At 39.7% G+C, this 15,432-nt stretch overlaps 1 protein-coding gene across 9 annotated transcripts in view; it reads left to right on the top strand.

The window, feature by feature from the left end:
* The window catches only part of BCAS3 (BCAS3 microtubule associated cell migration factor), a 592,326-nt gene that overhangs the window by 11,518 nt on the left and 565,376 nt on the right, over nt 1-15,432 (top strand). The window lies entirely within an intron of this gene.

The raw sequence follows: 15,432 nt of genomic DNA, 5'->3' as shown, positions 1-15,432 counted from the left end.
ATTTGTATGGGTGATCATTTATGATATATAAACGTTTCCTAATGTGTTTCTCTTTGAAAGCTTATAGTTTTAATTTTTTTCTTTTTATGATCGTTAAACTGCCTTGTTTACTCGTGTATTTTTCCTCCTTTTTCCCTTTTCCCTCTTTTTTTATCAACTTTTTTAAAAAAAGGATTTTATTTATTTATTTGACACAGAGAGAGAGATCACAAGTAGGCAGAGAGGCAGGCAGAGAGAGAGGGGGAAGCAGGCTCCCTGCTGAGCAGAGAGCCCGATGCGGGGCTCGATCCCATGAGATCATGACCTGAGCCGAAGGCAGAGGCTTTAACCCACTGAGCCACCTAGGTGCCCCTTCTTTCAAGTATTTATTTGTTTATTTATTTATTTATTACTATTTTTTTTTTTTAAAGATTTTATTTATTTATTTGACAGAGGGAGATCACAAGTAGGCAGAGAGGCAGACAGAGAGAGAGAGAAGCAGTCTCCCCACTGAGCAGAGAGCCCGATGTGGGACTCGATCCCAGGACCCCGGGATCATGACCTGAGCTGAAGGCAGAGGCTTAACCCACTGAGCCACCCAGGCGCCCCTCAGGTTTTTATTTAAATTCAAGTTAGTTGACATATAGTGTAATAATATTGGTTTCAGGAGGAAAATTTAGTGATTCATCATTTACATATAATACCTTAGTGCTCATCACAAGTGCCCTCCTTAATATTCGTCACCAAGTTAGCCCATTCCTGCCCACCTCCCAGCATCAACCCTCAGTTTGTTCTCGTAGTTAAGATTCTCTTGTGATTTGCCTCCCTCTCTTTTTTTCCCCCTTTCCCCTTTGTTCAGGTTTTGTTTCTTAAATTCCACATATGAGTGCAATCATATTTGTCTTTCTCTGACTGATTTATTTCACTTGGTGTAATACACTCTAGCTCCATCCACATTGTTGCAAATGGCAAAATTTTATTTTTGATGCTTGAGTAATATTCCTGTGTGTGTGTGTGTGTGTGTGTGTGTGTACACACCACATCATCTTTATCCATTCATCAGTTGATGGACATTTGAGCTCTTTCCATAATTTGGCTATTATTGATACTGCTGCTGTAAACATCGTGGTGCAAATGCCCTTTCAAATCAGTATTTTTGTATTTTTTGGGTAAATACCTAGTGCAGTTGCTGGGTTGTAGAGTAGTTCTATTTTTAACTTTCTGAGGAAACTTCACACTGTTTTCCTGAGTTGCTGCACCAGCTTTCATTCCTACCAATAGTGCAGGAGGGTTCCCCTTTCTCCACATCCTCAACATCCTTTGTTTCCTGTGTTAATTTTAGCCATTCTGACAGGTGTGAGGTGGTATCTCATTGTAGTTTTTATTTGTATTTCCCTGATACCAAGTGATGTTGAGCATTTTTCAAGATTGCTTTGGCTATTTGGGGTCTTTTCTGGTTCCATACCAATTTTAGGATTGTTCTAGCTCTCTGAAAAATACTGTTGGTATTATGATAGAGATTGTCTTAAATGTGTAGATTGCTTTGGGTAGTATAGACTTTTAACAATATTTGTCCTTCTAATCTGTGAGGATGAATGTCTTTCCATTTCCTTGTGTCATCTTTAGTTTCTTTCATAATTGTTTTATAGTTTTCAGAGTACAGATCTTTTACCTCTTTGGTTAGGTTTATTCCTAGGTGCAATTGTAAATAGGATTGATTCCATAATTTCTCTTTCTGCTGCTTCATTATTGGTGTATAGAAATGCAACAGGGGCACCTGGGTGACTCAGTTGGCTAAGCCTCTGCTTTCGGCTCAGGTCATGATCCCAGGGTCCTGGGATCAAGTTCCGAGTTGGGCTTCCTGCTCAGCAGGGAGTCTGCTTCTTCCTTTTTCTATCCCTCTGCCCCTCCACACTGCTCATTCTCTCTCTCTCTCTCAAATAAATGAATAAAATCTTAAAAAAAAAATGCAACAGATTTCTGTATATTGATTTTGTAGCCTGTGACTTTGCTGAATTTGTGTATTAGTTCCAGCAATTTTTTGGTGGAGTCTTTTGGGTTTTCTATGTAGGGTATCATGTCATCTGTGAATAGTGAAAGTTTGACTTTTTCCTTGCTGCTTTGGATGTCTTTTAATTCTTTTTGTTGTCTGATTGCTGAGGCTAGGAGTTCCAGTATTATGATAAATAACAGCGGTGGGAGTGAGCATCCCTGTCTTATTCCTGACTAGAGAGGAAAAGCTCTCAGTGTTTCTCCATTGAGGATGATATTAACTCTGGGTCTCTTGTATATAACCTTTGTGATGTTGAGGTACGTTCTATCTATCCCTACTTTGTTGCAAATGGATTTTATTAAGAATGGATGCTTCATTTTGTCAGATGCTTTTTCTGCATCTATTGAGAGGATCATATGTTTCTTATCCTTTCTTTTATGAATGTGGTGTATCACATTGGTTGATTTGCAATATTGAACTGCCCTTGCAGCCCAGGAATAAATCCCACTTGATTGTGGTAAATAATTCTTTTGATGTACTGTTGGATCCTATTGGCTATTACTTTGGTGAGAATTTTGGCATCCATGTCCATCAGGGATATTGGTAATTCTCCTTTTTAGTGAGGTCTTTGTCTGGTTTTGGGATCAAGGTTAATGCTAGCCTTGTAGAAAGAGTTTGGAAGTTTTCCTTCCATTTCTATTTTTTGGAGTAGTTTGAAAAGAACAGGTAGTAACACTTTAAATGTTTGGTAGAATTCCCCTGGGAAGCCATCTGGCCCTGGACTTTTATTGGGAAGTTTTTGGTTATTATTTCAATTTCTTTGCTGGTTATGGCTGTATTCAAATTTTCTATTTCTTCCTATTTCAGTTTTGGTAGTTTATATGTTTCTAGGGATTTATCAATTTCTTCCACATTGCCCAGTTTTTGGCATATAATTTTTTCATAATATCCTCTTATAATTGTTTGTATTTCTATGGTGTTGGCTGTGATCGCTCCTCTTTCATTCATTATTTTATTTATTTGGGTCCTTTCTTTTTTCTTTTTGTTAAGTCTGGGTAGGGGTTTATCAGTTTTATTAATTCTTTGAAAGAATCAGCTCCAAGTTTCATAGGACTAGCTCCTAGTTTCCTGTTGTACTGTTTTTTTTTATTTGTTGGTTTGTTTCTATATCATTTTTTCCTGTTCTAATCTGTATTATTTCCCTTCTTTTAATGGCTTTAGGCTTTATTTGCTGTTCCTTTTCTAGCTCCTTTAGGTGTAAGGTTAAGTTGTGTATTTGAGACTTTTCTTGTTTCTTGGGTCAGGCCTGTATTGCTATGTACTTCCCTTTTATGACTGCTTTTGCTGCATCCTAAAGGTTTTAGACTGTCATGTTTTCATTTTCATTTGCTCCCACATATTTTTTTAATTTCTTCTTTGATTTCCTGGTTAACCTGCTCATTCTTTAGTAGGATGTTCTTTAATCTCCATGTATTTATGGTCTTTCCGCATTTTTACTTGTGGTTGACTTCAAGTTTCATAGTATTCTGGTCTGAAAATATGCATGGTATGATCTCAGTTTTTTTGTACTTGTTGAGGCCTGATTTGTGACCCATTATGTGTTCTATTCTGGAGAATGTTTCAAATGCATTTGAAGAGAATGTGTATTCTGTTGTTTTAGGATGAAATGTTCTGAATATATTTGTGAAGTCCATCTGGTCCAGTGTGTCATTCAAAGCCATTGTTGCCTTGTTGATTTTCTGCTTAGATGATTTGTCCATTGTTGTAATTTGGGTGTTAAATTCCCCTAGTATTATTGTATTATTATCAAGGAGTTTCTTTATGTTTGTTATTAATTGATTTATATATGTGGGTGCTCCCAAGTTGGAGGGCACAAATATTTACAATTGTTAGTTCTTCTTATTGGATAGACCCCTTTATTATGGTATAGTGCCCTTCTTCATCTCTCCTTATAGTCTGGTTTAAAGTTTGTTTGATATAAATATTGCTAATCTGGCTTTCTTTTGATGTCCATTAGCGTGATAAACGGTTCTCCATCCCCTCACTTTGTTTTTTTTTTAAGTAAGCTTCTCACCCAACATGGGGCTTGAAATCACAGCCCCCAGATTAGGAGTTGCATGTTTCACTAACCAACCAGCCTTGGTTTCAGTCTGCAGGTGTCTTTAGATCTAAAAGGAACCCCTTGGAGGCAGCATATAGATGGGTCTTATTTTTTTATCCATTCTGATAGCCTGTGTCTTTTGATTGGAGCATTTAGTCCAGTTACATTCAGTGATTTTTTTTTTTCGGTGATTATTGATAGATATGAATTTTGGTGCCATTGTATTCCGTGCAAAGTCAGTGTTTCTGGAGATGTTCTTTGCTCCTTTCTAGTCTTTGTTGCTTTTGGACTTCCTTTCCCACTAAAGAGCCTCCTTTGATATTTCTTGTAGGGCTGGCTTAGTAGTCATGAACTCCTTTAGTTTTTGTTTATCTGGAAAACTCTTTATCTCTCCTTCTGTTCTGAATGACAGCCTTGCCAGATTAAGTATTCTTGGCTGCATATTTTTCCCATTCAGCACGTTGAGTATATCATGCCACTCTCTTCTGGCCTGCCAAGCTTCTGTGGAGAGATCTGCTAACCTTGTTTTCTCTTGTAGGTTAGGGATTTCTTTTCCCTTGCTGCTTTCAGGATTCTTTCCTTGTCTCTCTGTTTTGCAGATTTTACTATGAGATGTCTTGGTGTTGGCCTGCTTTTGTTGATTTGGATGGGAGTTCTCTGTGCCTCCTGGATTTGGATGTCTGTTTCCTTCTCCAGATTAGGGAGGGTTTTGGTGATAATTTTCACAAATAAACCTTCTACCCCCTTTTTCCTCTCTTCTTCTGGGACTCCTATGATATGAATGTTACTGTGCTTTGGGAGTTGCTGAGTTCCCCAAGTCTGAATTTGTGATCCACTATTTTTCTTTCTCTCTTCTTTTCAGCTTAATTGTTTTTCATAATTATATCATCTGTATAACTTATTAGTTCCTTTGCTTCTTCCATCCTTGTGGCCATTACATCCAATCAGTTTTGTATCTTGGTTATAGCATTTTTTATTTTGGCCTGTCTAGTTTTTAGGTCTTTTATCTCTGTGGTGAAGGACTCCCTCGTGTCTTCTGTGCTTTTCTCAAGTCCAGCTAGTATCCTTATGATTGCTGTTTTAAATTCTGGTTCAGAAATACTACTTGTGGGGCGCCTGGGTGGCTCAGTGGGTTAAGCTGCTGCCTTCGGCTCGGGTCATGATCTCAGAGTCCTGGGATCGAGCCCCGCATCGGGCTCTCTGCTCAGCGGGGAGCCTGCTTCCTCCTCTCTCTCTGCCTGCCTCTCTGCCTGCTTGTGATCTCTCTGTCAAATAAATAAAATCTTTAAAAAAAAAAAAAAAAAAAAGAAATACTACTTGTATCTGTTTTGAATAAATCCCTGGCCGTGATCTCTTATTTTTTCTTTCGGAATGAATTTCTTTGTCTTGGCATTTTGTCTAGGGCTCTCTCTTCTTTGTGTTAGGAAAGCCTGTTATGTTTCCTACTCATATTAAGAGGTCTGATACTCTCCAGGGCCTGGCGCTTCAGGAAGTGTTTCTGGTTACTCTGCTGTTGTATTTGGCTGCTCTTTCCCTTGTGTCAGTCCAATGTAGAATTTATCCTTGCCTGCAGTTGGGAATGTTTGGATCTTGTCCACTGTATGGTGAGTTTTAACTAAGTGCGTTTCAGTCTGCTTGTTAAAAGAGGCTAGATCCTATTTCCTCTAGAGCTGAAGCTTTGTAGTACTCTATCGTCAGTAGACTTGGTGCATTTTGGGGGTTTGTGCTGGTCTTCTCGGGGAGGGGGCCTGCTGGTGCTCTGATTCTCAGGTACACTTGTCTTAGTAAAGAAGCACCTGCAGAGCGCAGGGGTCGGGGCGTGGTGTAAGTGACTCAGGCCTCTGCTGTGGGCACCATGCTACTCACTGAAGTCCATCCCTGCTGAGGGACAGGGATAAAAACGGCATCAGCTGACTCTCTTGTCCTTGGAGAGTGGAGTTCGCACATGCCACTATTCAGGAAGTCCTCACAGATGTGTGAACAGTCTCCCCTCTTGTGTCCCCAGCTTCTGTTGGATCCCTGTCTTCATCCTGTCTGTGTCCCAGCCATCTGCTCACTTGGTGCCGCAGTGCTCCTGTGTTTTAGCTCAGGCCCATTGGCTGGGTTTCAAAACTCCAAATTTTAGGGATCTGGTGCTACACAGACCCATGCTGTTCCTCTGGGTGAAGGTCTTGCCACACTGTGGGTAGTGCTGGTTTGTTCCAGAAGGACAGTAGCACGAATGTGCCGAGGCTTGGAGTTTATGGCAAAATGTAACTGAGAGCTGGCGTCCAGGTGAGCTGCCCTCAGCAGCTGTTTCTTCTCCTCCTATGCTAATAAACTGGCAGCTCAGTGGCACTCAGTGGCTCTTTTGTCCCCACAAGGAGGTGCCGCCTCTCCCAGATACACTCCAGGAAGGGGAACTGTTTCTCCCAGTGTGACCCCGGGAATCCTCATACCATGCTGTCTGCTCCCGGGCTTCTGCCTTCCTTCTCCACACATGCACCTTTGTGCCCTCCAGGCTCCACCTGGAGATGGTGCAATCTTCTAAAACTTAAGACTTTGAGCTCCACTGCTTGTAAAAACTCGAAATAATCAGCCCCTCCTGTTTCGCCTCAGTGGGGAAGTGTTTTCTTGTGCAATGTCCTGAGCTCTGTTCTCTTTCTCTCTCTCTGTTTCTCTCTCTCCCTTGCCTCTCTCCCTCCTCTCTGCAGCACTAGGATTCTTTTCTCCCCCAAATGACATCTCTGCACCTCTCATCTTCCACGATGTGGCCTTTTTTCTCCCTCTAGTTGTACAGTTTGTTCTCTCAGCCCTCGGATTGATTTCCTGGGTGTTCAGAATGATTTGATATTTATCTAGCTGTGTTCAAGGGACGAGGCAAGTGTAGGGTCCTCCTCCTCTTCTTTTCCCTCTTTATTAATAACTAGGTAACTATTTATATTTTGTTTTCTATCATCTTTTCCTCTTGAATTTAGACTCTTTTTTCTTGAAGTATATTTTTTGCTTTGTGCAGTCAGAGAGTATTAGAGAACTTTTTTTTTTTTTTTTTTAAGATTTTATTGTAAAGTGGGGCGCCTGGGTGGCTCAGTGGGTTAAAGCCTCTGCCTTTGGCTCAGGTCATGATCTCAAGGTCCTGGGATCGAGCCCCGCATTGGGCTCTCTGCTCGGCGGGGAGCCTGCTTCCCCGCCCCCCCCTCTGCCTGCCTCTCTGCCTACTTGTGATCTCTCTCTCTGTCAAACAAATAAAATTAAAAAAAAAAAAAAAGATTTTATTGTAAAGTAATCTCTACAACCAATTTGGGGCTTAAATCCACAAGAGTTGAGAATAAGAGTTGTATGGTCCACTGACTGAGCCAGCCAGGTGTCCTCTTAAAGAACTTTCTTGATTTAATAACAAAGTAAATGAGGTCATGGTCTTGGAAATACTAGTGCAGATAGTAACAAAAGCTTGTTTTACAACATATGCAAAATGTTAAAAATAATTTTTAAGGGCATAAGTTCATATCAGCAGCAAAAAAGAAAATTATTTTAATATTACAAAACTAACATTTAGAAAATTTCATCAAAATAATCTTAAGCATGATTTTCTGTTTGTTGTTGTTGTTTTTAACAGTAAGACTTCTTGGCATAATATTCTATAAAGCCTTTGCTTTAGTGAAGTAAAATGCATCTGGAAATGTAGATTGATCCTGCTTGAAAATTATTTTAGTCTGTGTGTGCTATTGAACTTATAATAGTTGTTTTATTTTATTTCCTCAAAGATTTTATTTATGTAATTGACAGGGAGAGAGGCTGTTAGAGAAGGAACACAAGCACGGGGAGTGGGAGAGGGAGAAGCAGGCTTCCTGCCGAGCAGGGAGCCCGATGTGGGCCTCAACCCCAGGACCCTGGGATCGTGACCTGAGCCGAAAGGAGATGCTTAATGACTGAGCCACCCAGGCGCCCTATAGTGGTTTTAAATGTAGTATCCCATATCCCAGTTGATTTATTAAGCTTTTAAATGTATAAATTTTCCTCAAATACTTTAGCACACTCACATGTCCTTCGGTCTCTCCTTTCTGTATCATATTGATATGGTACGAAATTTTGGCCCAGGTTTTTAATGGATGTACTTTTTATTATCTCTGACCCTAGGAGTATGTGTGTACACTTGTTAGGTTTTTAGACAATAGTAGTCTCTTACAGCATTTCTTGAATTTGTCTATATGTGTCCTTTCCTTTCCTTTCCTTCCCTTCTCCTCCTCCTCCCTACTTCCCTCCCTCCTTCCCTCCCTTCTTTTCTTTCCTCTTCCTTTTCTTTTCTCCTTTCTTTTCCTTCTTTCTTTCTTTTATCTGAGTGAGAGAGAGATATTGATTGAGCATGAGCAGGGCGAGGAAAGGGGAGGGAGAGAGAGAACCTCAAGCAGATTCTGTGCTTAGTTCAGAGACTGACGCAGGGCTTGATCTCATGACCCTGAGATCATGATCTGAGCTGAAACCAATAGTCAAACGCTTAACCAACTGCACCACCCAGACATCCCTATTTGTGTTCTTTCTTCAAGCATTTTTTTTTTAAGGTTCTTTTTGCAGCAAACCTGAGGTGTTTACAATTGAAAGAAAATTTGACTGTGGAAAAGAAGAAAAGTAGGGTTGATTGGCTCCAATTCCAGCATCTCATTGAAGAAGGCCAACAAGGGCTAAGTTTTCCTTTGCGTTGGACTTTCTTGATCAGCCAGTCTGCCCTTCCCTGGTGCCTGGTACACCTGGGGTGCAATTCCTTCTTCACCGCCTTTTGTCTTTCATGATACCCTAGGGGAGCTAGCGGAGGGGATTCTTCTGGTCTCAGCCAGGCTAATTTAGCAGCTTGCAGAATTCTTCAGAGAGCAGCTGTGGGTACCTGGAGATGGTATTAGGTATTTAGGCTTCTCTTTGCCAGACCTGGACTTTTTCTGGCAGAACAATCTTAGAAGTTTATTAGCTGTCTGTAGATTTAAGTTATTTTATATTTTTAATGAAATTCTATTAGCTATTAATTTAAAAGTTGCAGTGTTTGAATTGAAAACTCTGCTCTGGTGATTGCTTTCTATTCTTTACAACAGACCTGGGAGCTCTGCTTTTTTTGCTTGGAATGATAGAGTGATACCAGTTGGCCCCTTGCCTCCAGGCTGCAACCCATTTGATTATGGCTTATCGTGGTTGGGGGTTGACTACACAATGACTAACAGGAGATAATTCTAAGGGAACTGTCTTATTGGGCTTCTCCAATCCTGGGCTCTCTTAGGTATCTCCATTCTTAATCTTTGTACTGACTTTGGCTTGGTGTTAGGTGGAGAATCCTGTTTCTGAAACTCATTCGTGAGTGGGATGAAGTTCCTTCACGTCACTGTCACTGTTCTCTTTCTGCTTCCAGGCAGTCTGACTTATACCTAAACTTGTTTCTCTTGAGGCTCCATACTGAAAAAGGTGTAAGGAGTAGCCAAAGCAGTTTAATACCCTGATGTTTCTGTCAGATTCCTTAAAGGTGAGCGTATAATTTGAGTCCCAGAACACATCACATTAACTAGCTGGTTTGCTACCTTAAAACAAGAACTGCCAACCTTCTAGACTGTGAGGGAAAATTCCTACCACCCCCCCTCTGCCGGCCCATCCTGACTCAATCAATTCTAATATAAAAGTACTAGTATAGTACTATGTTACATATGTTATATTGTATATTATATATACTATGCTATAGTGTAGCACTCACTATACTTAGGTATCTATTTTTATATTCAACAGGCTTTTTTTTTTTAGTTGCAAGTGGTTGGTTTAAAAAAATAAAAATAATTTTTATTGTGGTAAAATACATATAACATAAAATTCACCTTTTTAGCCATTTTTAAGTGTATAGTTAGGTAGTGTTAAGTACATACTTTTCACATTGCTATGCAAATAATGTCTGGAACTTTTCATCTTGTAAAACTGAAACTCGTGAAACTCTGTAGCCATTATACAGTAGTTCCACATTCTCTCCTTCCCACTGGCCCTTGGTACCCACCATTCTACTTTCTGGCTCTATGAATTTGATTACTCAAGGTACTTCATAAGTGGTATCGTGTAGCAATTGTCTTTATGTGACTGACTTATTTCACTTAGCATGTCAGGGTTCATCCATGTGTAGCATGTGTTGGAATTTTCCTTTCAAGGCTATATAATATTCCATTGTATGTGTATATCACATTTTATTTATTTGTTCATTGATTGTCATTTGGGTTGCTTCCACCTTTTGGCTTTGTGTATAATGCTGCTATTAATATTATTGTATAAATATCTCTTTGAGTTTCTGTTTTTGATTCTTTCCGAGAATATATCCGTAAGTGGAATTGTTGTCTCATGTGTTAATTCTTTTTTTTTTTTTTTTTTAGGATTTTATTTATTTATTTGAGAGAGATCACAAGTAGGCAGAGAAGCAGGCAGAGAAAGAGGATGAAGCAGGCTCCCTGCTGAGCAGAGAGCCTGTCGCGGGGCTCAATCCCAGGATCCTGGGATTATAACCTGAGCTGAAGGCAGAGGCTTTAGCCCACTGAGCCACCCAGGCGCCCCTCATGTGTTAATTCTGTCTTTAATTTATTTTTGAGGAAATTCCATACTGTTTCCATATGGGAATTGTTTTTTTTTTTAAGATTTTAATTATTTATCTGATAGAGATCACAAGTAGGCAGAGAGACAGGCAGAGAGAGACAGAGGGAGCAGGCTCCCCACTGAGCAGAGAGCCTGATGTGGGGCTTGATCCCAGGACTCTGAGACATGATCTGAGCCGAAGGCAGAGGCTTTAACCCACTGAGCTATCCAGGTGCCCCAAGGAATTGTTTTTTTTTTTTTTTTTAACCTGCTCACATCATATAGCTGGAGAGGATAGTGGCCTGAAACTTCTAGTCATTCACTTCTTGTCACTACTTCTTTCTGAATGCTTGCTTCTCTTCTTTGACTTATCTAATGAGGTTGGAGCCATGATTGGTTAAAGCTCCCTGATTATACATTTATGATTGTACTATATGATCAAAGAGGAAAACGTACTCATTGGGTGTCCAGAAAGATTACCTTCCAGTTACTGGAATAGTTCCAGTGGCCAAGGATGTAATACTAGAATTGGCTCAGCTGGTCATGTGCCTGTTCCTGTGCTCAGTGGGGAGTAATATCAGTTACCAGGAAAGGGGGTGGCATAGAGTAAGAAGTGTGTGGGGCACACAAAGGCAATAGCTGCTGCAAGCAGCTTGGGGTGCTCCACATGTCAGCTACCCGCTAGACATTTCACTTATATGTCTCACAAATGGTTCAGTTTCTTACTCCTTTTCCCATCTAACTATTTTCCTTCAAAAGCTATGCTTCAGTCCTGCTTGGCTTTCAGGTTATGAATGGCACAGAACTTTTCATGCCTCAGGATCTTTGTACAGGGGGCCTTCTGGTTGAACGTTCTTTCCTGCCTTAATCCTCATTCACCTATTAGCATCTACTAAAAATGACTTCCCAGTTTTTAGACTGAGTATTGGCAGTACACTGCTGCTATTAATACACACATGGAATACAGAAGCAGCTGGTTTGGGAGAAATATCTAATTTCACTTTATACCTTGATTTTTTAGATGAGCAGAACACCCAGTGGGCCTCTGTTCCCCAGTTGCAAACATTTTTCTAAGGAGGGCGAGTATACTGAGTGGTCAAGGTTTTGGAGGATGGGTGAATGAAAGGAGAATGTTGTAGTTGACTAAAGCCACAGAAGAATGCTATATGTCTCTATAGGAAAGATTGTAAAGTCCATATTTTGGGAGCAAATAAGGATAAATAAACCAGTAGAAAAGATAAAGAACAGTTATGGTTAGAATAACCAGTGATGGTATAATAGAGGATATAAAGAAAAGTCAAAGAATAAGGATTGCTTAAAGCTGTAACAGTTTTGAAGAATAACCTCAATTTTTACAAAATTAGAAGTTCCATTCCAGAGTGATAAAGTCTGCTGTACCACCATCTAGAGAATGAAAAATAGTACAAGTTACTGGGCAGAATCTAAAATAAGAGAAAGGAGATTTTGTTCATATAATGACCTCAGGGTTTTGTATGTGGCATTTGAGCCCTTCTAAAAGTAACAACCAGTGATCAAGATGGTAGCTGTAGTAGAAAGATGACTGGATTGAGTGTCAAGAATCCTGAGATTTCTTTTCAGCTTTGAGTACATTATACCTAACTTGTTCTCGTCAATGATAAAATGAAATTGGTTCCTGCTCTGCACACAAAACAGGATTGTTGTCAGATTAGCTGATCTATATATCACAGCACATTGAAAACTATAAAAGACCGTGTAAATGTTAGGTATAAAAAGAATTATACCTTTGGAAAATAAGTTTATAATTCTGAATTTTCCTGGAGATAGAATCATGTGCTGTTAACTTTGTACCAGTGAATTCCTGTCAAATGAAAATCAGTATTAAAAATTACTGATTAGAAGCTATGTTGAGCATTTTGATCTTTATATTTGGGCAACAGGAAGTCATAATATAGAGTATGGAGGTGAGGAGATATGTCATTATTTATATTTTGTAAAAAAGTACTCTTTTGTATGGAGTTTGTGGGTAACAATGGATGTAGGAAGCCATTTTATGCTTTTGGAGTTTACGTTTTAATGGACAGAGTAGTGGTGGTGTAAGCAGAGAGCTGTTTAGGAAGACACAGGTGATAGATTGCTGATAGATTTATTGTTAGAGGAAAGGAAGAAGGCGATTCTCGACTTTGCCAACTGGCTGGATAGTCATGCTATTTACCAAAATAGAGAACCCTGGAGGAAGATCAGGTTTGTGGAGGAAATCATGATTTTTTTTTAAGATTTTATTTATTTATTTGACAGAGATCACAAGTAGGCAGAGAGGCAGGCAGAGAGAGAGAGAGGAGGAAGCAGGCTCCCTGCAGAGCAGAGAGCCTGATGCGGGACTCGATCCCAGGACCCTGAGATCATGACCTGAGCCAAAGGCAGAGGCCCAACCCACTGAGCCACCCAGGCGCCCCGGAAATCATGGTTTTTGAGTGGAATTTGATCTTCTACTGAGACATCCAAAAACCCATGTTGAGGAAATCACTAGCAGATATTAAGAAAAGCAGTGGATGGAATGAGACCACTTTGGAGGTTATACTTCATGAACAGTGTTTAGGAGTTAGTTAGCTTTGAACAACTCCAGTATTTAAAGAGTAGGTGGAAAGGAATGAGCCAGGGGAAGGAGTGGTCATAGAATGATTAGAGTGATAGGAGGAAAACCAGGAGAAGGTTATACCTGGAAAACCAAAGGAAAATATTTTAAGGAGAATATGGTGAGCGTTGGTTATAGCTGCTAAATAGTCTAACAAAATGGGCTTGAGAAACATACATTGCATTCAACAACTTGGAGATTACTGGTGACCACAGCAGAAGTTACTTGGGAGGAGTGTTGGGGGCAGAAACCATTTTGAAATGGATTTGGGGTGAATGAGAGATGAAGTATAGATGATAATTACAACTTCATCAAGGAGTTCATCTTCTAGAAGGAGAGGACAGTAATGAAGTCAAGTAAAGGGAGAGGGTTTTATTGTTTCAATTTATGATTTTTTTAAAGCCTTATTTATTGTGCAAATATATCATGGTAAATAATACAAAAGGGTAGATCAGTGAATGAAGTTTTACAAATCCAGCACCTGTGTAACCATCACCTAGGGTAAGAGATAGAATATTGTTACCTAATTGCTTCATGGTTTTGCATTTCATATCAATAGAATTATTTGCTATCGAGTTTTCTTGTGTCTGGCTTCTCTTGCTCATTTTATCTGTGAGGTCCATGCCTGTTATGTATGACAGTGGTTCATTCTTTTTCTGTGGTGAATAGTGTTCCATTGTTTCAGTATACTGCTGTGCTTGTCCACTTTCCTTTTGATGGACATTTGGATTGATTCCAACTTTTGGCTCCTATCCAGTAACGCTGCTAACCGAGCCTGGCTGGTGACTCTTGATCTTGGGGTTGTGAGTTTGAGCCCCACGTTGGGTGTAGGGAATACTTAAAAAAATAAAATCTTAAAAAACCCCCACAAATAATGCTGCTGTGAATATTCTTGTGCTTGTCTCTTGGCGTATATACGCTCTTTTTTCTAATGAGTAAATACCTAGATTGGAGCTACTTGGTCAAAGGGCATTGTATCTTCAATGTGGGCATATGTTGTCAAACTGTTTTCCCAACTGGTTGTACTGATTTACATTCCTTAGCAGTAAATAAGCAGTACTTTATTCCACATCCCGCCAACACTTGGTTTTGTCATTGTGGTTTTACTCAGCACTTCCTTAATTACAAATGAGATTGAGCCACTTTTCATGCTTATTGATGGTGGATTTATTTGAATGTCTTCTTTTTGAAGTGTTTTTTCATGTCTCTAGCCTGTTTTTCTAGTGACTTATCTTTTTCATACTGATTTTTAACTGTTACATGTACAAGATGAGTCCTTGTGGGGTTATAGTTGTTCTAAGTCTCTTCTCCCCTGCTGTGGCTTGCCTTTTCACTTTTCTGGTAAGGGTGGCTGATGACTAGCAGGATTTCTCCATTTTAATGTAAGAGATAATGTGGTAGAATTTGCCAATCTTTTATGCAAAGAGTTTTTTGGTGTCCTATTAAGAAGTCTTTCTCTGTACCATGATGACGAAAGTGTCCTTCTACATTATCCACTCATGTAATTTTACCTTTGTTATTTACATCTAAATTTCCCTGGCACTGATTTACTTGAATTTTTTTAAAAGGTAGGAGACACTTCAGCATATTCAAGTGCTCAAGTGCTCATATCTAGTAGCATGGAAAGTATTGAAGATACAGGAAAGAAATGATTAGAAAAAGGCTCCTGAGAAGGTTGGGGAGGATGAGATCCAAAGCGCAGATGCAGAAATTTACTCTAGAGAGAAGGAAAGACAACTATTTATAATGGGATGGAATGAGAACAGAGTGGTACCAATGCACTCGGGTCTTCAACAACAGATTTCTGGTTTCTCTGTGCCGTCTGTGACAGACTATCTGCTGAGTAAGGAGAGACTGGCTGGAGTCAGGGCTTGGAGAAAGCTTAAGAAAGTCATTGAAGAAATTCTAGGTGAAGTTCTAGAAAAAAGAATAAATGTGCTGTGCTGTTTTGAGGGTCCATTGAGGTTTGTAGAAATAAATTTATTTTAGTGGTACCAAATTCTATCTAATTGTGTGATATTCCTGTAGCATACTTGATTGCCGTAGAGTGTATGAAGATAACAGGTACTGGGGTTCTTCTGGGATTGATATTTTGTGAGATGGGTGCCATGCAGAGATCCCATAAAGAGAGATCAGACTGTAGATTATTGGCAGAAGTTACTGAGATGATTGATCAAAGACCAT

Source organism: Lutra lutra, chromosome 16, assembly GCF_902655055.1.
Source record: "Lutra lutra chromosome 16, mLutLut1.2, whole genome shotgun sequence".
Taxonomy (NCBI): Eukaryota; Metazoa; Chordata; class Mammalia; order Carnivora; family Mustelidae; genus Lutra; species Lutra lutra.
The sequence above is the reverse complement of the archived record's forward strand: the minus strand, read 5'-3'. Positions and strand labels throughout refer to the sequence as shown.